Consider the following 25,980-nt stretch of genomic DNA (forward strand, 5'->3'; position numbering starts at 1 on the left):
GAGCCACAGCCCCAGGGGCACACGCCCCGAGGGTGTGATGGGTTTCACTCCCAGGATTAGGTTCTGTTACCTGGTACAGCTGGCTTCAAGACCAGGAGAGTGCCCAGGTGGCTCTAACCGAATCACACTGACCCTTTAAAAGCAGAGTTTTCTACAGCTGGTGGCAGAAAAGGAGGACAGGTCGGTGCAAACGTGCTGCACACCACTAGTCCTTAGGGAGATGCAAACCAAACCACACAGAGCTATCAGCTCCCACTTGTTAGGATGGCTGGTACCAGAAAGATGAGAGAGTGTTGGCCTGGATGTGGGGAAAGGGGGCTCTGCGCTGTGTGTGGGCATGTAAATCACTGCAGCCACTGTGGGGACTGTGGAGCCACCACGGACCTACCCACCCTGCAGCAACCCCACCTCTAGGAAGTGTTTCAGGATGAGGAAGTTCAAGGGTCCAGTGTACAGCGTGGTGACTATACTTGACACTCCACTGTCTGCTGGAAATTTGCTAAGATCGATCTTAAGTTGATCTACCCACATACACACGTACACACACGAGCGTCGTTAGATGAGGGGATGGAAGTGTTGACTTGACTGTGGGGATCACTTCACAATATATACACATATCAAATCACCACATTATGCACCTTAAACATATACAATTTTTATATGTCCAACAAAAGAATGAATGACAAAGGGAATTATTCCCCAGCTCCTCCAGAAGTAAACAGCATGGCCAAAATGTTTATCTCACCCTTGTGATACCCTGAGCAGAGAGCTCGGCCAGACCATGCTGAACCTCTAACCCGAAGAACTGTGAGCCACTAATGCTGCATAGTGCATGGTGATTTGTTACACAGCATAGAAAATTCATACAAAGAAGTTGTGCAACAAGTGCCAGAGAACTTAACCTCAGGGGCCTTAACCTGAGGCATGTATGGTCTGATGGGGTTGGGGGGTCTGCCCTGAGCTGATTCTGCTCTATTAGATGTTCAGAGAGGCCCAGGGTCCACCAACATGCTCCTGTCCTAACTGATACAAACCTGACCCAATGGGAGAAAATTCTCATTATGCTCCAGGAGCCTGTGAACTGGGACTGGCCTGGTGAGCTCACCCACTGCTGCTGCAGGTTTCCCTGAAGAGGTAGGAGGTGGTCCCTATGACGGCTCTGCCAGCCGGGGTGGGGGAGGAGAAGGGCAGGGCTTGCACTCTTTACAGAGCTCTTTGTGCTTTCTCCTGTACCAAACTCCAAACGTCCTGCTGCTGAAGGCACCCAGTAAGCCTCACGCTCACGAATAGCCCTCCTCTAGGGCCAGTGCACAGCCTGTCTGGCACCCACCTCCTGAGACCTGGCCCCCCAACAGTGCGGAAGCCCAGCTGCACAGCAACTTGCCTACTGTCCAGCCCCATCCCCACTCAGCACCAACACTGCAAGGAACTGCGCCACATCCTGCGCTCTGTCAATGCCTAGAGAGCCAAACATAAGCTGACTAAATGGGAACCTCTGAGCAGCCATAGCCCAGTGGCGGAGGAGCCCGCCCAGGCCCTGCAGCTGCAGCCGTGTTCTTACAGATGGCCATACCCTCTGCTCCAGAGGCCCCTCCAACACCTCTCCAGCCAGGAACTCCTCGACTCATCTCCCCTCCAAACACTGGAGGTTTGTTTCTGGAGAAATTAAGCCAGTAGCTCCAGACCATGGGTCCGAGCACAGAGGAGCGTGGGTGTGAGGAGCAGAAGAAAGCAGAATGAGGGAAAGCCCACACTCAGAACCAAGCCCCAGCCCTCCTGGGGCTCCCATCCAAGAGAGGGTCACTGTTCAGAAAAGAGACCCCAAGGCCTGATGTCTGGGGACCCCGACGGGGAGGTCTTGTTGCCCCCTGTCCACTAGCAAAGCCCCATACATGGCCCAAGGGCTCCCTCCTGGCTTTGTGTGTTTCCTTCTTAAATATGAATTGGCAGTCATGTCGCCAGACATTTGAGGCAATCCTCTAACAGAGAAAAATGAAAACAAAACAAAAAAGGAAGAAATGTAAATTGGAAAGATGTTGCAGGCACAGAACAGGAACAGAGTCTTGTGGGAAAAGTAGTAGATGCACAAAGAACTATTGGAAATTAATAAAGGCTGGAACAAGTAGGACGAAAAGACAAAATGTAGCAAAAAGATAAAAGAAAGGGTCAGTTCAGAGAACCCACCATCTAACTAATACATTATCCAGAAATAGAGAATGAAAAGGACAGGAGAGGGAACTTATCAATGAAATGGTAGTAAAAGTTTCTCAGATTGTCTTAGCCCATTCTGTAACAAAAATAACAGTAAACTAGGGGGCTTGTAAACAACAGACATTTATTCATTACAGTTCTGGAGCCTGAGAAGTCCAAGGTCAGGACACATCGGCAGATACAGCATCTGGTGAGCGCTGCTTCCGGTCCACCAACATGTCTTCACACTGCCCCATGTCACAGAGGCGTGAAGGGGCTCCCTGGGGTCTTTCATAAAACCCTAATCCCATTCATGGGGACTCCACTGTCACGGCCTAAGCACCTCCCAAAGGCCCCACCTCCTAGTCCCATCACACTGGTGGCAAGGTTTCACCATATGATTTGAGGAGTGACGCAAATTTCAGTCTATAGCACAGGTCAGGGTTCACGTGGAAAGGGCACACTGTGCGCCCAGTGCATGAAAGAAAAACAACCCACACTGACATCTGTCATCATCCCGTCTTAGAATGCCAGAAGAGCAGACCTTGGAGCTTCCAACAGGGAGATTAAAAGAGTGTGTTTATTAAGGAATCTGAAAGGTGTTAGGGCTTTTCAACAATGAAACCAGAAATTAGAAGCTAATGGAACAATGCCTTCAAAATTCTCAGGAAAAAAAATTCACATAATCTAGAATTTTATACCCAGCTGTACAAGGTTCATGTTGCCCTCTCAGCCCCCAGCGACCTCCTTCTTTTTGCAAAGTCGTATGAGTAAAACTATTTCCTAGACTTGCTCACAGCTTGGGTCCTGGATGTACATTAGGCTCTGCATTGGTGAGAGGCAGTTCTCACACAGCTTCTGGCAGTCAGTCCTGGTTAAGAAGGGGATGTTTTCCTCTAACAGTTAACCAGATTCCTTCCTGCTTCTTTGCTGTGACACCAAGCAGTGGCAGTGGGAGAGGTGGCTTCTTTCTCTGTGACTCTGAGCCTGTAAGGAAGACATGAGGGTCGATGTCTGGCTCCCAGTGCGGCAGAGATGGTCTCTGTGGTAGAAGGGACCCCAGACCCAGGCTGCCAGAGTAGCAGAGGTGCTGTGGGGGAGGTGGGGGGGAAGCTCCCTATGGGCAGTTCTGAATCGTTCTGAAAATCATTCCAAGAGGCCCACTTAGAAATTGCTTTTTTAGCCCTTTTAACACCTTGTGGATACCTCTAATGATCTGTATTCCTGCCCTGAACACTGGGCCCTCCTGATTCAGCTGCCAAATTGCCCATCAAGTGTGAGTCCATGACGAAGGACAGCGGCAGCCAGTCCAGGCTCCCAACACCACCTCCTCCAGTCCTGTGGCACCAGCTGCTGTGTGCTTGCCTCCCAATGGCTCATACCACAGTTGTCTCGAGTGGCTACCCTAAGGCCCAGATGAATGCCTGGGGCTAAAGTTCCCCCACACCCACCCCTGCCTGCCTGCCTACAGGGGACTTACAGCAAGTGATTGCCTCAGCAGGACAAGCTCTGGGTGTAACCCCCACCCCAGGGCTCCCTGACCAGGTTGGGACTGGCACTCACTGGATATGGATCCTGCCTGGATCTTTCTTCCCTGCCCCACTGTGGATAAAATGAGAGTTCCAGTGGCCAGGATTCTCACCTGGCCCTGGTTGACTGGCTCACTGCACACCTGTGGGCAATACATGGCTGTTGACTCTATAAAAAGAACTCTTCCCAGTGCTCTGGGCATGAAATGGTGGCAGGGCTGCAAGGCTGCAGGAGAGCAGAGCAGAGGCTGGAGTGGTGGCAGTGCCAAGGACAGAGGCCCAGAGGACGGCTGTGTAGGACAACTGTTCAGAGAGGCCCAGAGGACGGCTATGCAGACAGAGAGGCCCAGAGGCAGAGACTGGCTTGCTGCATGCAGACTCGCTCTGAGTGAATGGGATTCTAGTGACTGACCTGCCACCTGGAAATAAAGTTGGGTATAATGATTTCACCCCAAGAACATTTTGCTGTCAATTTCTTTGGTCACATTGAATCCATAGTGAACTTGCCTGGGGCTGAAACCCATTGGCAAGACACCCACTATCGCGACTCCCCTCCCAGCTTCTCCTGAGAGAAGTATTTCCTCAGTGAATCCTTTTCACGCAAACCCATGCCTATAAGTCTGCCTTTGGGAATTATTTCCAGATGATCAGGGACTCTAAACATCTACTTCTAATAACTTAGTAAGCTATTAGAGGACATGTGTCCGTATAGTGATGGTGTGAAGCAGGAGAGGACGTCATAGGGACCCCATCCAGAGGGCACTGCGAGGGGACGCCCTCGGAGGACAGGCTGCGCATGGGTCTGGGGAGTGACCGGGAGCCGGCAAGCCCATGTGGGAGCGTCCGGGAGAAAAGGAAATCAATAGATTGGCAATTTGACTATTTGGAAAATAATATTGATTCAGATATAATAGATCTGGTTAAACATTTAGGAAAAATAAACTTAGATACATAGAAAACCAAATAAAGGAAAATATGCACATAGTAAGTTCAGGAAACAACATCATAGTCAATTCACTTAGCGGTAAGCAAACTTTGCTGTCATAGTAAAATAAATTCTATTGATTTAACCAAAAGTCGTGATAAAAATTTGCCCAAGGATGGCGAGCAGGGCCAACACCAAGGTCTGCGGAGCCCAGACTCACCAGTTTCCACTGCAGGCAAGGACAGTGTTTAAATCTGGTGAATCAAGAAATAGCAGTCTCGGTGTATTATTTAGAAATGTGGAAGCGAATACCAGCTGTGAGCATTGCAAACAGAAATCTATTTGACATGAATTTATCTTTTTAAACCCATTCCTTCCAAAAAGATGAAACATAGCTTCCGATGGAAGACACATGCATACACGCTCCCTACCCTGCACAACAGAATGAGGAAGAAAGGGGGATCCAATAGAGATGGTCAGTAGCAATAGCGGAGAACAGAAGCCCTTCACCCGGGGGCCGATGCATCACGCATCATAGCCAGCTGGACCTCAGCAGCCACACAGTGGTAGATGCTCTCCGTACTCAGCAATGTGAAACCCCACCATCCATCCATCCCCCAAGCCCCCACCCACCACCAGCCCTTGCTGCCCCAAATTCCATATTCCAGATGCATTTACCTGAGCTGAGCATTGCTCTCTTAAAGAGCGGAGGCTCCCTGCCAGGTTTGCACACCACACACAGTACTGGGAAAGCACAGGCTGGGTGCCAGTTCCTGCTGTGTGCCCTTGGCAAGCTGCTAAGGTCTCCGAGCCTCAGCTTCCTGGAGTGGGAGATTATAAACATGGCCACCATCCTTCACAGCCCCTCCCATGATTCTGGATTGGCCTAGAGGTTTATTTGAGCAGTGTGACATCATACCCACGTTGGGTCTAGACCTGAAGACACCTTCCAGCTTCCATCCTTGCTGCTCTCAGACCAGCACAGAATCAGGCCCAGGCTAGCCTGCTGGAGTGAGACACACCATCACCCCCACCAACCCAGCCAACAGCCATCAGACCTCCAGACTTGGGCAGGGGGCCACTCTGGACCAACAGGCCCCCAGTGAACCCACCAGCTGACCAAAGATGCATGAGCCAGCTTAGCCGAGCCCAACCAAGGTAAGTCTCACCCAGCCCAGACCAGACAACCCACCCAGCAGACAGATGGTGGCCAAATAGATGGTGGTGGGGTGTTTTTTGAGCAGTTTTGAGCAGGTTCAGTCTGTATCAAGGAACACTGATGGACCCTCATGCAAAATGATGATACCAGTGCTTAGTTCAGAGGGTGGCTAAGATGTAGTGGTAATAGAGGAGCCCTCCCCAGGTGCTCAAACCAGTGCGCACCCACCATCCCCATCTCCAGCACCTAATGCAAAAGAGATTTGCAGCTGCTTTTCTGTTGTGGCAGCCAGAAGATGGGGGTAGGGCTCCCCAGGAGAGAAAGGAAACCTCTAGGGCAGACTTCCCCCAGCTGTCCACCCTGTGGTATGAGAAGCACAGCCACCTGATGCAGCAACTAGCAACCCGGCTTTGCAGGCAGCTCTGGGCAGGCAAAGACTGATCCGCTGTAATTGGCTTATTGATTTTGCACTCACATTTTAAGATGCATAGTGTGCCACCATCTACACTGGCCGTTACAGCAACCTTCCAAGGGAGTTTTATCTGCACCACCTTGGCCCAGACTCTGGGCCAAGAAGCAGAGAAACAACTCTCACTAATCATCCTGGAATTGCAGCAAGCACAGCTCATGCGGGGCCCACCAGCCACTCCCCAGATGTCAGTGCTGAATTAAATGACAGAATGGAACCCCAGCGCTCTCTGCCTGGACCCTGCAAGCACACCTCCCTTATCCCCTGCACTGAGGCTTGTCTGCCTCAGTCTGCCACTCACAGGGACCTCCCTTCTCCTGGGGCTGGGCCCTGGGATTCTGCAAGTGGTTTGGAGCCTGAACACCTGGGTCAAGCCAGTCACTCTACTTACGATGAAGAGCATGCGCACAGGACACTCTTGGTGGAGCACCTGAACTGCCCACTGTCATCTACTGTCAGCCAGAGACCCGAGCCCCACCAGAAAGTAGGCTCGGATGCTGTCCCCCACCGCCACCCACTAAGAGAACCCGCAGGTGGCCTGGGTCTTCTAAGAGTGTCCTAAGCACCTAAGGCAGGCCCAGGAGGAGACATGATCCCCGCCACCCAGGAGGCACAGTCTAGAATGCAAGTGTTTTGGACCTGCAGAGACCACGAGCTCATTGAGTCCTGGGTGCTGATGCAAACAGCCATGCAGGGAGGGCAGTGACCTGCCCAAGGGGCCTCACATGGTCTCACTGCAAGAGCCTGGAGGGGCTGGGTCGCCCTGAGTCAGGCCGGTACCCTGGCATCAGGCAAGCTGTCTTCAGAAGGGCCAGAAGCCAGCCAGAGCAGCTCACGAGAAACAAGGGACAGGTCAGCGCCTCCTCGCTACCCGCCACACTCCCAGAACGGGTTCCACAAAACCCTCTTCTCTGTTATGTTAATAATGAATTACAAAATAAAAGTGGTGGCCCTGTATCTGGGGAACATTTTTCATTAGGTCTGAAGACCATCAGGACCTCGCAGAGCCTCTGACTGTCCCCATCCCCACAGACCTCCTGGGTGTGCAGCCCTAACCCCCAGCCCTGCTCACTGCTTCCCCAACTGCACCATTGCAGTTGGCATTTCAAGATGCACACCCAGGGGAAGCCACTGCCGGAGGGAACACGGACTCCTCAGCCTGCCACAGGCAGCCTGCCCCACCACCCAGCACCCCCCTCCTGCTCCAGGCCACCCTTCCCCAGATGCCAGCCACTCTCTCCCCACTCTCCGGGCCTCAGGAATTTCCATGCACCCTTCCTGCCCTACATGCTCAACCCAAAGTCCTCTCCTAGCAGAGCCCCTGGGAAGTCAGAGGCTTCTCCTTCCTGCACCTGTGCAGCCCTGCAGACAGACAGCTTCCCCCCTGTGGGGTGCACCCCAAGACATGAATCAGACACAGTACAATTGCTTAATTAAGAGATTTTGTGGCCCCCTGTCCAGGGCCCTGGTTAAATGATGACAGGAGCCTGAGTCTTGCACATGGGGTGACCCAGGCAGCACTGGACCCAGGTCTTTTGTCTGTGCACCTGGGAGCTTGGGCCACATCCAGACCTTTGGTGTGTGGTTGCTGTCAAAAACTGTACTGCAGTTTCTTTTGATTTTCTAGAAACTTCACAATTCTAGCTTGCAATGTCAAAATACACTTTAGCTATAAATACACTACTAATTGTCACACAGGAAAAAATAAACTTTATTCCTGCAGGCAAATTCTATAGCACCAGAGAATGGCCCATCCAGGGTCCTGTGGCCCCTGCTGTGGAGGGCCCCAGTCCAGAATGCACTGCCCACCCCATCTCACTCATGGAGTGATTGCACACACACGTTGCACTCACGTGCACACAGCATACAACATCTGATGAAGGAGCTACATAAAGCCCAGCCACAGGCCCAGGCCCTCAGCCCTCCCATCCCTGCCCAAGCCAGGTGCTGCCTGACCACGGGGACACACACAGCTCCCCCAAGGCCACAGCTCCTGCAGGAGCTCCTGAGCCCTGCGTGCTTGGTCCCCAGCCCTGCACTCCGGATGGCCAGCTTAGAGATGCAGATCCCCGGGGCTCCTCGGGCTGGAGCTTGGCCAGCCCTGGCAAAGCCGTCTGCTTCCCAGCCACTCTCTGCTGTTCTCAAGGACTAGGAGCCAAAAGGCACTGCCTCCCCGGTGGGCCGCAGCACCACCTCTCCCACGGCCAGCTCCTGCGTGGAGCCATCTGGCCCTCAGTAAGGCTGGAGAGATGCATGACTAACTCGCCCTGTATCCCAGCGCAGAAGCTGAGGCGCAGGTTGCAGGGTCTTGCTCAGGCCAAGCCAGACAGTGGGTGCAGACCAGCGGGCCTCCACCTCCCCGCCTCCCAGCGCCCAGCCACAAGCCCCAGCCCCAAGGCTGAAGCCGGGTTTCTCCACACAAGAACACTCTGTTTCCTTCACTGCGCTCAGGCGGGGAGAGAAAGCCTCGCCACTTCCTGATGCATTATTTATCAGGAGCGCATTAACCGTGGGTGACATCACAGGCTTTGGAAGGTAATTTGTGTAAAGTATTGTTAAAGCAATTGATTTGCAAATTCCTCGACAGGGAAAACGGAGCGCTGAGCAGGCAGAGATGTGACATGGAGACTTTTTTTTTCATGTATTTGGAAATAATTGATTGAAAGCTAAGCTGTGTAGCCAGTGAGAAAATGAGATTATTCTGTCTGTTATGCAAAGAAATTGTATATTGTGCAAAACAGCTGTCAGGGCAGCCGAGAGGCATGTGGTCCTCCTGTGGAAGGTACGGGGTAATGTCTTTCTTTCCAAATTCAGATCAAGTCCTCAGTTTCTGAGTCCCTCATCCAACCGCCATTATTCCATCAACGGTCTGTGACATCCAAGGTATGCCAAGGGCCATGTGGGCCCAGGCTGACCCTCCGGGCACAGCGCCCCTGGGGAGGCCCCAGGAACACAGTGCAGCTTGACAGGGCAGGCAAGGTGCCCTGCTGTGCTCCCGGCCTGCACCATCCTGCACCAGGACCTGGGCAGAGCCCCACAGTCCTGGCTATGGCGTCCTGGCCCACAGAGCAGCCTGCCGCCTGGTCCCAGAACTCCCAGTGACCGCTCGTGGCTCCAGGAGGACGGCAGCCCCTTCATGCGGCCACAGGGCCGGTGTGGCCTCCTCTGCATCACCCCCACCATGGGGGCTCCCCAGCAGGATGGCCCCATCATCGCGGGGGGGCCTGGTCCCAGAGAAAGGGACCACCCTCAGAGCACAGGGGGTCCCAAGAGCTGCTCAGCCCTGCCCCTGCATGTGCCTGGCCCCGGCCTGGGGCTTAGCCTTCCTGAGCCTCGGTCCACTTGTCTGTCCAGCGGAAGTCATGTGGGCTCCCACCCCCGAGGCTGTGAGGGTTAAACCATAGCGCCTGGACCCTCCCTGTGCTCACTAGAGGTAGAGGCTCTCCCTCCAACCTCCTTACCCCACACTGAAAATTCGCATTACCTTATTTAAGACTTCTATGCCCATTTTGTGTATCACTGAGGCTCGTGAAGTTAAATGCATTGTTTGCAATGACCCACTAGCCGTGGCGGGAATCTGGTGGACCTGGCTGTGCTTGAGCCCCGTGCCACTGTCCCCTAGAAAGCTCCTTCCAGCTGACCTCGCTGCTCACAGAGAGCTGGACTCTAGGGAAAGGAGACAAGATGCCCCCAGGTAGTCCAGCTGCAGGGCCACCAACTGCCAAGGCTTGCTTGGGACACAGGACTTGGCACTGCCAAAGCCCGGAAAGCCCCGGGCAGAGCAGGAAGGGCTTACCCGCCTGCCTCTAGCTTCTTTAAAGCCCTGCACATCACTCAAAAATATTTTGGTAACAGAGAATATAACATTAGGTCTGTCCCTTTTAAGTTAACTGACATTTCCTAAGACCAAGTCCGGGGAAGCAGACAGTACGTTTCCACCCGCCTTTTCACTCACAGCCCAACTCCCAGCGGTCAGCCCACCCTCTGCAGGCAATGGCCACCTGCAGCTCCATCCCAGCCCCGCCGCCCCACCCCTCTCTGCCTGGGGACGGAGCACCTGAGGTTGAACAAACCATGGCCCCTCTCCCCACAAGGAGCCCAGGACAGAGGACAGAGGACAAGTAGCAGCAGTATAGTGAGGGCAGGGCAGAGAGAAGCCTGGGGGCTGCGGAACATGGGGGTGGGAGGTCGGGAGACCTTATGGGACACCTCTGGGATGTGAGCCGTAAGCAGGCATCAGCAAGGTGGCAAGCTGGGCACGTACTCCAGGCAAGGCCCAGAGGCGTGGCAGGGCCTGGAATATTCTAGGAACCATAAGCATGATGGAAGAACACAGCAAAAGGGGAAAAGGAGGAAAAAGACAGAAATAGACACACACTGGAGGCCAGTGCGTACAATGGAATGCCTCCAGGTGAACAGGTAGGCGTCTAATCCATTATATTCAGTAGGTGCTGCTATCCTATGATGAGAGTGTATTCTGATTACTCAACCATTCCATCTGCTTCCTGTTTATCATCTGCTTCCTGTTAATTTTTTGTTGCCACTATAAACAATTCCTCAGTAAATATATTTATGTAGGTCAGAGTCCAGATATGAGATTTCAAGTAGATACTGTCATATAGATTTTCCAAAAATGCAATAAGAATTCACACTCCCACTAACAATATACAGGAATGCCCTTCCCAACATATCTTTCCAAGGACAGCTGTTCTGTTTTGTTTAATTACTGCCCATCTGATGAGTGAAGTCATTGTCACTTTCATTTTTCCTTCCCTAACTACTAGTGAAGTTGAACCTCTTTGCATTTGCTTATTTTTTTTAAGATTTTCTCTCCTGTGATTGCCCATTTGAAATATTATTTGCATATTTGGATACATTTAGATTATTTCTGTTTTATTTGCAGGAGCTCTTTATCTGTTATAAATATCGATCTTTTAATTGTTATAAGTGTTATCTGTCCCCAGAACTGTACAAAATATTATTGGCCCTGACAAATCTGTATGCTTTGACTGGATTCTAGACCCCCCAAGAGTCTCAACTGTGGTTGCACATTAGAATCACCTGGGGAGCTTTGAAACCTGATGCCTGGATCAACTTTGCTAATTTATATTTTCTGTACATTTTCAAAAGTGTTGCCATACAGCTGCATATAATAATTTATTCTTGTTTTGATGTCTTCCACACCTGTTATTATATCTTTTCATCTTTCTAATCTCATATTCCTTTGTTCTTTCTTTTTTTCCAGATGTACTGAGAAATAATTGACAAATGAAATTGTATATACCTAAAGTATACAATGCAAGGATTTGATTTCACATATACATTGTGAAATATTTACCACCATCAAGTTAATTAACACATTCATCACCTCACATCGTTACCTTTTGCATGTGTGGTAAGAATATTTAAGATCTACTGTTTCAGCACATTTCAAGTATATAATAAAATATTATTTAGTGCATTAGATCCTCAGAATCTATTCATCTTACAACTGAAAGTTTGTACCCTTGTTTAACATCTCCCCATTTCCCCCACCTGCTCCATCCATGTTGTCACGAACAACAGGATTTCTTTCCTTTTAAGGCTGAATTATATATATATATATATATATCATATCACATATATAATTATATATTCATATATATAAATATTTCCATCTATTTCAGTCTTTGCCCCATTTTTTAATCAGATACATTTTTTATCCATTCATATATCAAAGGACCCTCAGGATGACTCTCTGTCTTGGCTACTGTGAATAACACTGTAATGAACATGGGGGTGCAGAGGTCTCTTCAAGATCTTCTATTTTTAAATTTTTGATGAACCGCCCTACTATTTTCCATAATGGCTATACCAATTTACAATCCCATCGGTGTGTATAAGTGTTCCCTTTTCTCACCAACATTCGTTATCTCTTGTCTTTTTTATATTAGCCACTCTAAAAAGGTGTAGGGTGATATCTCCCTGGGATTGTGATTTGCATTTCCCTGATCATTAGTGTCATTGGGCACCTTTCTGCATACCTGTTGGCCACTGTATGTCTTCTTTGAAAAAAATGTCTATTTCAGACCTTTGCCCCATTTTTTATCAGATTATTTGGATTTTTTGCTATTGAGTTGTATGGGTTCCTTACATATTTCACATATTAACCCTTTATCAGATATATGGTTTGCAAATGTTTCTCCCCTTCCATAGGTTTCCTTTGAATTTTGTTGATCGTTTCCTTTGCTGTGCAGAAACTTTTTACTTTGATGTGGTCCCACTTGTGTATTTTAGCTTTTGTTACATATGTTTTTGTTGTCATGCCAAAGAAATCATTGCCAAAACCACTGTCAATGAGATTTTTCCCTGTTTTCTTCTAGGGGTTATACAGTTTCAAGTCTTACATTTAAGTCTTCAATCCACGTCAAGTTTTTGTGAGTGGTATAAGATAGGGGTCCAGGCCCACTCTTGTATGGGGATATCCAGTTTCCCAACACCATTTACTGAAGAAAGTATCCTCTCTATTGTGTACTCTTGACACCCTTGTCAAAGATTCATTGAACATAAACGCACAAGTCTATTTCTGGGCTCCCAGGAGGCCCTTTTGAGTCTGGACTTGATTAAATACCCACAGGAATCTACTGAAGAATTTTAAAAGAGTCAAGTTTAAGGCTCCCAGAACATTAGGTTTGAAGACTACATGTCCAACTGCCTTTGATGACCAATGTCAAGGCCAAATCCAGAGACAGCAGAAAAATCACCCAAAGTCACACAACTGAAGGACTCAGGGGAAAAGGCAGACGTCATACCCAGGCCTCCTGGCCCCCAGCCCAGCCCTGCTTTGTGAAAAGAGCCATCCCACGACCTCTCCTCCCCTCACCTGTGCCAGCTCCAGGCCCTGGCTGATGGACATAATTGCTTAACAAACTTAAAGTCTTCTACAAATATGGATAATCTTCATTACTTTCTCCTGAAAATCCTCTGGCATTCCACTGAGAAAAGCTGAATATTCAAATCACCCAGGTAGTTAAAACAGAAGCTAATCTTTTATTTATTTACTTTAATCCTGAATTCTGTTCTTTTTCATTTAGAGTTCCCTGGATTTGAGGGTTGGGTGAAAGGTAGAAGCTCTAACTGTGTTGGCCGTGATGTTCATCTCTCTCAGATCTTTACCAATTGAGGGCCTTGGGGTGCCCGCAGGTCATGCTTAGGAAACCAAGTGACCTCACACACGTTTCCCAGCTGTGAGCCTCCAAAACATAGTTCCCACAATACTGCCCCCCACCCCCCGACAAACCTAGTCAGCTCCCTGGGGCTTCCACCAGGCCAGACTGGTTCTACCCAGCTCAGCTCAGGGATCATGAGCAATAGACCTGGACTGGGCTTGGAGTCATGAAAAAAATAAAATAGCCACTGTGATAAGGATATCAGAGGGTCTCCGCATGTCAGGGGCCAAACAGTAAGGGAGGGAGACCTGCAGAGTAAGCACAGGAGCGGACGGCATGGGGGAGAGTGATTATCTAGACCCTGGGCCATCAAAAAAGGAAAAACCCTGTAGGAGTGGAGGGGGCTGGACAGGGTATGACAGCAGTCCACAGCAGGGACACCCTCTCCTCCAGGGGCTCACGGCGTCCTCAGGAATCTGGGAGAGTGTGTGCACCACGCTTGCCTCCAGGATGCCCTCTGCCTGGGGCGGGGAGGAGATGGGGACGCCCCACCTGATTTGGGCCAGCAGAGAAGCTTCCTGACTGGGTTTCCCCACCCAGCCCCACAGGGTAATCGGAAACAACGGGACAGTTCCCTCTTGCAGTAGTTTTAAAACCCATCTGCCTTTCAATTCCACGCAAGATGGAGTAAAAGCATTTCTCCCCATTTCTTCTACAAAACACACTAAAAACCCTGGATATTACATATAAACTAAAGATAAGAATACTCTGAAAGGTGGAGAGAAGGCTGCCCAGCCGAGGACCTTGAGGGACAGCAACTCAGTGAGTTCCCAGGGTTGGCTGGTTTGCTGTTTTTTGCCGCGTGTATCCCAGACTGGGTACTGGAGGGGCTGGCCACCCAGAAGTATCCATGGCACAGACAAACAGGGCCCTAAGGAGAGTCTGCCCCTGGTAGTAGCCACAGGACCAGGACAGGGGCAGCCTAGCAGAGAAAACTTTGAGACAATAATTGCCCTACTCTAGCCAAAGGAAAAAAATTGACCCCACTCCTACCCCACTCCAAAGTCTGAGTGGGGCTCAGGACTTTCCTGCCCACCTGCAGTAATGAGCCCACCCTCCCCCTTCCTGACAGTGTCACTAGAGTCCATGTGGGGATCCTGGATTCCCACCCCTAACTGGTAGTAATGAGGTACCCCTGTCTCTGTGCTGGAGTGGGTCAGCAGATGCCCAATAGGAATCTGGAGCTGTTACTACCACCAGCAGTAAGAGCTCACCCCCCGTTACTGCTCTGTAGTGTCAGGGAAGACCACAGGGAAGGCTCCCCTCCCACTCCTACCAGGATGATGAGACATCCCCCCACACCCAGAGTGTCCCCTGTGGGCACATAGAGAATGGGGATCCCACCCCTGCCCAACAACAAGCAGAATCCTCCCTCCCCACTAGGATGGAGGCCAGCTAAGACAGGAGGTTTAAATAAGGTCCAGAGCCTTATAATACCCAAAATATCCAGGGTATTATAAAGTCACTCATCATGCCAAGAACCAAGAAAATTTTAACTTGAATGAAAAAAGACAACCAACAGATGCCAACACTGATATGACACAGATGCTGGAATTCTCTGACAAGGATTTTAAAGTGGCCATGATAAAAATGCTACAGAGATGCTACATAAATATAATTATAAACACATTGGAAATACATGAAAAATGAGAAAATCTTAGCAAAGAAATAGAATATCCAAAAAAGAACAAATGGAAATTTTAAAACTAAAAATACAGTCACTGAGAAAACCTCAGTGGATGGGCTAAAAAACTGAATGAGACTTCAGGGAATATGATGACATACAGCCTGAATGCTCCCCCACCGGCTTACACACTGAATCTACCCCCACACACAGAGCACTTCACCCTGAGGAAGAACTGAGGCCTGAGGGAGCACCTTCTGCACAGTGAGGGATAAAACGATTGCATAAAAAATGGCAGGAGAGCTGGAGACTCAGTAATGGAGGGAACGCCACCCCCAGCACAACGACCTACAGAGGGGAGGGTGCTCACAGATTCCCCGCCCTGGGGCACAGAAAAAGAGCCACACTTTAAAGTGCATTTAGACAATAAGTGAAAACATAATAATGAATTAAAGCACCTGCTATTTAGTGCGGGAAGGCTGGAACTCTCTCTGGACAGAGGTCTGGTGAGCATCATTGCTTGGACTCCTTCCTCACATTGATAATGATTTGGGCAGCAGGGCTGAAGCACACACACCCATTTCAGACTTAATCTAGCAGTCCTCCCTGGCCCCAAGACACCCAGAAACATCAGCCAGAGTGCATTCAGGCCACAGCTGCCCTGAGGGCACAGAGCCAGTTGCCACCGACTCCTAGAGGGAGCACCCTGGCGACTGCTGCACCATGGGCACTGACCCAGTAGCTGGGTCACTGCATGCCCAAGCCTCTGCTACACAGCAGACACAGAGCTGCAGGAGTGAGGCTATCCTGAACCTGTACCTGGTCCCACTGCCTTCCTGCCAGTGTGGTCCCCATTGGTATCCACTTAGGAACCTCTCTGATTGGGTCTGTCTTACCATGCCCCCTTTCAACACATCCTGAGAGTCCTGATACTAGGACACCCCCATCTCACACACATTCAGCCTCCAGCCAGCCAACCTAGAGCACCAGGCACACACAATCTGCCCAGGGAATCTTCCCTACATGAGGCCAATCCTTCAAGACTGGGAGAGGCAGCCCTTTATACTAATTCATAGAACAAGTAAAGAAAGTCAGACAAAATGAGGAGACAGAAGAATATGCTTAAAACAAAAAAAGAAATGACAAAACTTTAAAAAAATAACTAAATGAAAGTGTTATAAGCTACCAGATAAAGAATTCAAATTACTTATTACAAAGATGCTTACTAGAATTGAGAGAAGAGTGGAAGAACTTAGTGAGACCCTCTACAAAGAGATAAAAAATATAAAAGAGAAGTGATCATCAATAAAGAATACCATAAACGAAATATACACTACTGGGAATCAACAGCAGGTTACAGGATGCAAAAGAATGAATCAGAGTGAAGACAGAGTAATAGAAAGCACACAAGCTGAAGAGCAGAAAGAAAAAAGAGTAAAATTAAATGAGAATAGATTAAAGGAGCTCTGGGACATCAAACATCCAAACGTCAACATTATAGGAGTCCAAGAAGGAGAAGAAAAAGAGAAAGGAGTAGAAAACATATTTGAAGAAATAATAACTGAGAATTTCCTTAACCTAGGGAAGGAAACAGACATCCAGGTCCAGGAAACAGGGGGAAACCAAAATAAGATAAACCCAAGGAGGTCCACACCAAGACACATAATTAAAGTATCAAAGATCAAAGACAAAGAAAGAATCTTAAAAGCAGAGAGAGAAAAGCAATGAGCTGCCTACAGAGGAAACCCCATAAGACTATCAGCTTATTTTTCAGAAGAAACTTTGCAGTCCAGAAGAGAGTGGCAGATATATTCAAAGTGTTAAAGAGGAAAAAAAAAAAAAAAAAAAAAAAAAAAAAAATCTCCAACCAAGAAAACTCTACCCAGCAAGGTTATCATTCAGAATGGAATGGGAGATGAATAGCTTCATAGACAAATAAAAGTTATGAGTTTGCCACCAGTAACCCAGCTTTACAAGAAATGGTAAAGGGTATAAGAGGAAAAGAAAAGACCCAAATTAGAAGCAAAAAAAAATATGAAAGCAAAAATTTTACTGGTAAAAGCAAACATATGCCAGTATACCTAGTATGAAGGTAAAAAGACAAAAGTAGTACAATCAATATATATAAAAATTAGTTAATGGAATCACTAAATTAAAAAGTGCAAAAGAAGAGATCATATACAAAAAATGTGTTGTTAGAATACATTCAAACTTAAATGACTGTCAACTTGTCATAGATTGTTATATATGTAGGATGTGATATAAGAACTCCAAGGTAGCCACAAACCAAAAACCTACAATGGATACACAAAAAACAAAAAGAAGGAAATCAACACATAATACTGAAGAAAGTCACAATGCACAAGGGAAGTGGATGAGAAAAATAAAGCATCAGAGAACAACAAAAACAGAAAATAGTAACAAAATGGCAGTAAGAACATGCCTATCAATAATTACTCTAAATGTAAATGGACTAAATACTCCAATCAAAAGACTTAGGGTGGCTGAATGGATAAAAAAAACAAGACCCATCTATTCGCTGCCTGCAAAAGACTCACTTTAGGCCTAAAGACACCCACAGACTGAAACCAAAGGAATGGAAAAAGATATTCCATGAGAACAGGGATTTTAAAAAGCTGGAGTAGCAATACTTATACCAGACAAAAAAGATTTTAAAACAAAGACTGTAACAAGAGACAAAGAAGGACATTATATAATGACTAAGGGTGCAATCCAGCAAAGAAGATATAACAATTGTAAATATCCATACACCCAACAGAGGAACACCCAAATACATAAAGCAAATATTAACAGAGAAATTGACAGTAATACAATAGTAGTAGTAGGGGACTTCAACCCCCCACTTACATCGATGGATAGATCATCCAAACAGAAAAATCAATGAGGAAACAGGGGATTTGAATGACACATTAGACCAAATGGAATTAACGGATATATACCAAAAAAATTACATTCAAAAACAGCACAATACACATTCTTTTCAAGGACACATGGAACATTCTCCAGAATAGATCATATTTTAGGCCAGAAAGCAAGTCTCAGTAAATTTAAAAGCATTGAAATCATCCCTTCTGATTGAAATCAAGCATTTTCTCTATCCACAATAATATGAAACTGGAAACCAATTACAAGGGAAAAAAATGGAAAAAACACAAACACATGGATGCATCATGCTTCTAAACAATCAGAGTCATCAAAGAAATTGGAAAGAGATCAGAAAATACTTAGAGATAATGAAAAATAGAAATACAAAGTTTCAAAATCTTTGGGATGCAGGAAAGACAGTCCTAAAAGGGACATTTATAGCAATAGAGGCCTACTTCAAGAAGGAAGAAACATCCCAAATAAACAATCTACATCAACACCTAAAAGAACAAGAAAAAGAAGAACAAAGCCCAAAGTAAGAAAAGAAAGGAAATAACAAAGATCAGAGTAGAAATAAATAAAATAGAGACTAAGTGAACAATACAAAAGATCAGTGAAACTAAGAGCCAGATCCTTGAAGAAAACAGAATTGATAAACCTTTAGCTCTACTCCTCAAGAAAAAAAGAGAGAGGATCAAGGAATGAATATGGAGAAGTTACAACCAATACCACAGAAACACAAATGATTGTAAGAGAGTATTATGAAAAGTTATATTCCAACAAATCAAACAACTTGGAAGGAATGGATAAATTCCTAGAAACATACAATCTTCCAAGACCGGACAAGGAACAAATAGAAAATTGAACCAACTAATTACTAGTAATGATTGAATCAGTAATCAAAAACCTCCCAACAAACAAAATGCCAGGATAGATGACTTTACAGCTGAATTCTACTGAACATTTAAAAAGTTGATACCAATCCTTCTCAAACTATTGCAGAAAAATTGAAGAGGAAAGAAAGCTCCCAAATTCATTCTATAAGGCCAGCAACACCCTGGTACCAATACCATACAAGGACACTACAAAAAAAAAGAAAATTAGAGACCAATAACCCTGATGAACATAGATGGAAAAATTCTCAATAAAATATTAGCAAATTAAATTCAAAAATATATTGAAAAGATCATTCACTATGACCAAGTAGGATTTATCCCAGGAATGCAAGAATGGTTAAAAATCCACAAATCAATCAATGTGATACACTAACAAAAGGAAGAATTAAAACCATACAGTCATTTCACTACATGCTGAAAAAGCATTTAACAAAGCTCAACATCCATTCATGATAAAAACTCTCAACAAAGTAGGTATAGAGAGCACGTACTTTAAGAAAATAAAGCCATATATGATAAACCCACAGCCAACATTATACTTAATAGCAAAAAGCTGGAAACTTTTCCTCTAAGATCAGAAATCAGACAAGGATGCCCACTCTCACAACTTTTATTCAACATAATCCTAGAAGTCCTAGCCACAGCAATCAGACAAGAAAAAAAAAGGCATCCAAATTGGTAAGGAAGAAGTGAAATTGTCACTATGTGCAGATGACGTGATACTACATACAGAAGACCTTAAAGTCTCCATCAAAAAATTATTAGAATTAATGTTCAAATTCAGTAAAGTCACAGGATACAGAATCAATATATAGAAATCTGTTGTATTTCTATATATAAATAATCAACTAGCAGAAAGAGAAACTAAGAAAACAATACCATTTACAATTACATCAAAAAGAATAAAATACCTAGGAATAAATCTAACCAAGGAGGTGAAAGACCTGTACTCTGAAAACTACAAAATGATGATGATGGATGAAAATAGGTGAAGGGGATAAAGACATAAACTTTAAATTGTACAATAATTTAGTCACAGTGATAAAAGTACACCATAGGGATTATATCTCATAACATTGTAATATCTTTTTATCCAGTCAGATGGTAACTACACTTATCATGGTGAGCATTTAGTAATGTATATGTGATGACTCACTAAATTATTAATCTGAAACCAATATAATATTGTATATATGCTATATTACAATTAAAAAATAAAAATGAAAAGTAGAATAAGGCAGAAAAAGACACAGTGAACTTGAAGATACAGTAGAAATTATCCAATCTCAACAACAAAGAGAAAATAGAATGAAAAAATGAGCTCTCAGGGACATACAGGAATAGAACATTATCATCTGAGCCCTAGAGGGAGCTGAGAAAGATGGTGAAACTGAAAAAGTGTTAAAAGAAATAATAGCTGAAATTTCCACAAATTTGGCTAAAAGCATAAAACTACAGATTCAAGAAGCTAACCAAACAGGATAAACCCACATAAACCATATCAAGTTTATTCTAATCAAGCCTCTGAAAACTAAAGATAAATTTTAAAAACCTTGAAAGCACAAGAGAGAAATGACACCTTATGCTAAGAAATAAAGAATCTGCATGAGAGAAAATTTCTCCTCAGAAACTATAGAGGCAGAAAGAGTCAGCACATGTTTCAAGAGCTGAAAGAAAAGAACTTAATGAGAATCCTACTTCCAGCAAAAACACACTTTAGGGCAACGTAAGACATTCTCAAAGGAAGGAAAATCAAGAGTATTTGTGCCAGCAGACTCACCCTAAGGAAACGTCTAAAGAAAGTTCTTAAACAGAAAAAATAACAATAATAATGAAAGAATCTTGGAAAATAAGGGAAGAAAAAAGAAGAGAAAAAATAAAAATATGGATTGATACAATAAACTTTCCTTCTCCTCTTGAGTTCCCCAAATGATGTTTGGTGGCTGAAGCAAGACTTATATCATCTTCTGATGTGGTTCTCAATGTATGCAGAAGAAATATTTAAGAATTATATTATCAGTGGGGGAGGGTAAAGGACCTGAAAAGAGGAACATTTTCTGCATTTCCTTTAAACTAGTAAGATGTTGATACCAGCAATGGTGAAATTTATAGCACCAAGTGCTTACATTAGAGGGAAGAAAGGCTCAAATCAGTAAATTAAGCTCCCACCTTAAAAAACTAGGGGAAAAAATAACAGACAAAATAACCCAAAGCAAGGAAGGCCAGATAAGAGAAGTCAATGAAATTGAAAACAGACAACAGAGACATCAATTAAACAAAAGGCCATTTCTTTAAAAAGATCAATAAAATTGGCAGACCTCTACCAAGACTAACAAAGAAAAAGAGAAAAATTACCAATACCAGGAGCATGACCAGAGCTGGAACCTGCAGCCATTGAAAGAATAATGGAATATTATGGACAACCCTCCACTCATAAACCCACAACATGGTGAAGGATCACTTCCTCAAGAAGCACAAACTACCACAATTCACATACTAAGAAATAGATCATTTGAATAACTCTGTAACTTTTAAAGAAATTGAATTTGTAACTTAAAAACTCCCAAAAAGAGACATATCCAGGCACAGATTGTTTCACTGAAGAATTCTACCAAACATTTAAAGTAAAATTAACACCAATTCCACACAACCTTTTCCAGAAAAGGGACTACTTCCCAACTAATTTTATGAGGCCAGTGTTACCCTGAGAACAAAATAAGACAAAGAGTGTACAAAGAAAGAAAATGACAATCAAATATCCCTCATGAACCTTGATGCAAAAATCCTTAACACAGTATTGGCAGAATTCATAGACAAACACAATAAAAATTACACATCATGATCGAGAGGGGTTGATTCCAGACATGCAAGGCCGGCTTAATATTTGAAAATCAATCAACTTAACTGACCATATTAACAGACTAAAGAAGAAAAATCTCATGATCACGTATCGATTGATGCAGAAAAAATACTTGTCAAAATCCAATACCCATTAATGATAAAAACTCCCCAAAAAACAAGAATGGAGGGGAACTTCCTCAAATTGACAAAGATCATCTACAAAATCCCTATAGTTAACATGAGACCTGATGGTGAAAGACTGCATGTTTTGCCCCAAGACTGAAAAAAAGCAAGGACGGTCACTGACCAGTGCTATTCAACATCCTACTGGAAGTTCTGGTCCACACAACAAGCAAGAAAAGAGACAGGAAAGGAAGTGATGCCACCCATAAAGGAAGCAATAAAGCGATGTTCAGGTGACATAATGGTCTAGGTAGAAAAGCCAAAGGACTACACAAAACCACTCCTAGAACTAGTAAGGGAGTGTAGCAAGGTTGCAGGAAATAAGCACAACACACCAAAACCTCCTGTAGATCTACAGACTAGTTATGAACGCATGGACACCGAAACTAAGAATACAATACAATTTTACAACTGTGCAAAAAAATTACATATGTGTAAACCTAATAAAACATGACTTATAGCTAAAAACTACAAAATGCTGATGAAAGAAATCAAAATCTAACATGAAGACTTATACAGAGTTCTCAGATGGAAAGATTCAATTTAGTAAAAGATGTCAATTCTCTCCAAATAGATCTATAGGTTTAATGCAGTTTCTATAACAATCTCAGCAAGAATTTTTGAAGACACAGGGAAGATTATTCTAAAATTTATATGGAAAGACAAAAGAACTAGAACAGTGAAAACAGTTTTGAAAAGAATAATGTGGGAGGAATCACTCCACCTAATGTTAAGACTTACACAGCTACAGGACTCAAGAGTGGGTGGCATGCACAGAGGGACAAACGTACATCAGTGGGACAGAACAGAGAAATCAGAAATACAGCTAACTGATTTTTTGACAAAGGTACAAAAGTAATGGATAAAAGAGACTTTTCAACAAATGATGCTGGGGCAATTATACAGCCACAGGTTAAAAAAAAGCTACAACCTTGACCTACACCTCCCACCTTCTATAAAACTTACCTCAAAACATATTTAAATGAAAACATGAAAGTATTAAACTCTTAGAAGTAAACATAGGAGGAAGTCTCTAGAACGTGGGACTCGGTGAACAGTTAGACTTGGCATAAAAACACCATCCATAAAGGAGAAAATTTGGTCAACTACACCTCACCCAAGTTTAGGACTACTGCTCGTGAACAACCCTAATGAGAAAACAAGGCCAGACTGGGAGAACATTCATGCCAATCATACATCTGGAAAGTGACTTGCTTCTAGAATATATAATGAACACTCCTTTTACTTTTTTCTATTTTTTAATAGTGCTGACATGAGGGTGGGAAGGGATTGTGACAAAGATCAAGTACATAAATAAAAATTTCTAAGAGCAGTGGCTTATGAGGGAATAAGGCAGTTAAAGAACACAATCATTTACAAAACTTCTTACAAAATATATGCATATACACATATTTTATATATTTATATATATTTCTAGAACTCAGCAGTAAAAATAACAAACCATTCAATCAGAAAATGGGCAAAAAGACATGAAGAGACATGGCACAGAAGAGGATATACAGATGCCCAACGAACACAGGAAAACTGCCCTGCGACACTGCCATTGGGGCAGTGCAACAGGACCCTCCCCCAGCAAGAGCGGCTTGGCACAGGCTGCCCCTGCCACCCGGTTCTGGATCTCAGCTGCCCGGCTCGGAGGTTAGAAACACAGAGGACGACCCTCCATGGCCCTCATCGCCTTGATAGGGAAGTGTTGAAGGCCCCCACCCCAGGGCCCCCAAAGCCCTAGGGCTTTTCCAAGGTGGGCAGGGCTGAGAGCTGCTCCGGCCTGGCTGGCAGGCCCACAGCACTCCTCTGCTCTTTCCACGACTGGTGGTTAAGCAAGTTAATAACCTGTTCCCAGAAAAATGCCAGTAAGTTTGGAGAGTTTAACATGCAGTCACAAGAACGCTTGGCAGGAGATGCTATGCTTCCTGCCTGGGAGAAATGGGCCAGGACTTAGCCCGATGTGCACACCACTGGGGAGTGAGCAGTCTGCCCTGCAGGAAACAGGTATGGCTGCAGAGGTTCGGGGGCTTGGGCAGGGGTCCCCAGGGTCAGCCTGGTGGGGGAAGCAGGGGCATTAGCATGGGAAGCATCTGAGGCAAGATCCTGGCAGACATTCCCGGATCCTTTGTGGCCTGACCACCCTTCCTCCTTCCCGTAAACAGCACCGATGAGAACACCCATTGTGCACCATGCACAGCGCCCAGCTGCACCCCGGAAACAAGCTGGAGGCTGGCGTTTACAGGCAGGAGTACTTCCTGGAATTGCACTTCTGCATTTTTTTTCATTCAACAGCATTTGTCAGGAGCTGAGGCATCTCTCTGTCTGGTATTTTAATCCCATGGTTTTAAAAATGAGAATACTGAGGCCTGATTGCACAGGCCTCTTGCCCAAACTCCAGGATTGCAGACGGGAGGACTGGGAACTGGGCCCTCAGCCTCCCAAGCCCTGCCCAGTAGCCTTGGCCTGGGAGGGGAAGCGGGGAGGGAAGGGCAGTCTTTGTAGCCACTCCCAGGTCCCTGAAAACTGCCCAGTGCCTCAACTCTGCAGGAGCTCTTGAGACAACTCCAGTTTTTGGGGGGCCATTTTACAATATTCAAAAGATGAAAATATGCACTTTCTAACCAAAACCTTAATGAAATAATCACTGACAGTATAAAAGGATTCTTCACTTTCAAAATTCCTTTTGCAACAAAGGTCCTCCTCTTAGGCACTTAAACTCTGAACCAATGTCCCGAATTCTGATTTCCCTGCCCACCTCTCCTAAAGCCTGCGTGAACAAGGCCGGAGTCCCTGAAGAGATTGTTGCCCAGCTGCCCCTCACCCGAAGCCCCACCATGGGGGGTTCCCAGTAGGGATCAGAACCAAGAGGCCGTACTGGTGCTCGTCACCCCGGAGAAACCCTCACTTCTCGTGCACCGAAACCTGGCACAGGGAACTGTTGCCCTGGGTGGACAGTGTCAGCCATGCTCAACTCCCGGCAACAGGAGATGATCGCTTCCCCTGTGCACATCCAGTGCATCAGCAATTGAAATTTGGCAGTTTAAAAGTCGCTCCCACAGAGGACAGAACCTCTCAAGGCACGGAGCTCCCGGCTCCAGAGAAAAGCCTGACACGGGCAGATTACTGTTGCCACACTCCTTCGTTCAAAGTGTTGTCATTCAAAAACCTCAAATTAAATCAGATTCCTGTATAGTCTTTTACATTTTTTAACACTATGAACTGGTGCCAAAAAACTCTTTTTTGTGTGTGTTATCTTATTTGACTCCACAGCAGCCCTACCTGCTTGGTATTAAGCAGCCTCCCTGAGGGGAGACCACCAAGGCTGAGAGAGGTTAAGGGATGTGTCTAAGATCACACAGCAAAATAGCAGCCTTAGGACCAGTGTCTGCACCTCCACGCCTGGTTCTGGCCCTGCTGTCACAGACCTGCCACCACACCATTCCTCAACATCCTCTCCTCGGCACCAGCTGATATCTTTCTGCATCAGCAACTGGCTGGCCAACATTTCATTTCAGGTATAACAAGTAATGGAGCCCTGACTGCCACAAAGAGAACAAAAATCCAAACTAATTTAACTAAATGTTGGGTTTCACGCTCCCAAATTCTTCTGGATGGCAAAGGGCAGAGAAGAGATTCATTTACACGGTCCAATTTTTCCTTCGAATTAGCTTCCCTAACATGCTGACACCTACCTGTTCCACTGAAGTGGATTTCTGAGTAATGAGCAGGTCTCATTGGCCCTATATGGCCTCCGTATGCCCACAATGGAATAATGTCCCAAAAGGCATGTGGGACTCATCAGTAAGCCTGGAAAGGGCTGAGGCCAAATCTGTGAGGACTCTTCCCAATCTAAGAACAAAAAAAAAGGAAAGCCGAGGAAGTCACACCCCTGTAGTGCACAGACAGGCCTGGTCTGACCAGAACCCTTTCTCTTCTACTGCCCTTGCTGAGATGCAAAGGAGAATCAGCTCAGGGAGTCCTCAGAGGCCAAGGGAGTGGAGAGCGGTGAGCCCTCTGCTGTCACTGCTGAGGGCTCATCCGCACACCCGCAGGACCAAGAG

General features: G+C 45.7%; 1 protein-coding gene and 1 long non-coding RNA gene across 8 annotated transcripts in view; one reads left to right on the forward strand and one right to left on the reverse strand.

The window, feature by feature from the left end:
- The window catches only part of LOC108384910 (uncharacterized), a 97,756-nt gene that overhangs the window by 20,625 nt on the left and 51,151 nt on the right, over window positions 1-25,980 (reverse strand). For 4 of the 7 annotated variants that reach the window (XR_012133435.1, XR_012133437.1, XR_012133440.1 and 1 more), the window contains one exon: window positions 2,317-3,177. The exons of 2 other annotated variants lie outside the window; for them this stretch is intronic. The gene's annotated coding sequence lies outside the window, so the exon portion shown is untranslated. Of the gene's footprint in view, window positions 1-2,316; window positions 3,178-5,322; window positions 5,476-25,980 lie in introns of those variants that run through there. One more of the 7 variants, XR_001850786.3, reaches the window with a different exon arrangement.
- On the forward strand, window positions 5,672-25,597 carry LOC108387308 (uncharacterized). Its single transcript, XR_001850783.3, has 4 exons — window positions 5,672-5,802; window positions 11,518-11,667; window positions 12,635-23,923; window positions 24,082-25,597. It is a non-coding gene; the product is annotated as an uncharacterized lncRNA (long non-coding RNA).

This window comes from Manis javanica, chromosome 7 (assembly GCF_040802235.1).
Source record: "Manis javanica isolate MJ-LG chromosome 7, MJ_LKY, whole genome shotgun sequence".
Taxonomy (NCBI): domain Eukaryota; kingdom Metazoa; phylum Chordata; class Mammalia; order Pholidota; family Manidae; genus Manis; species Manis javanica.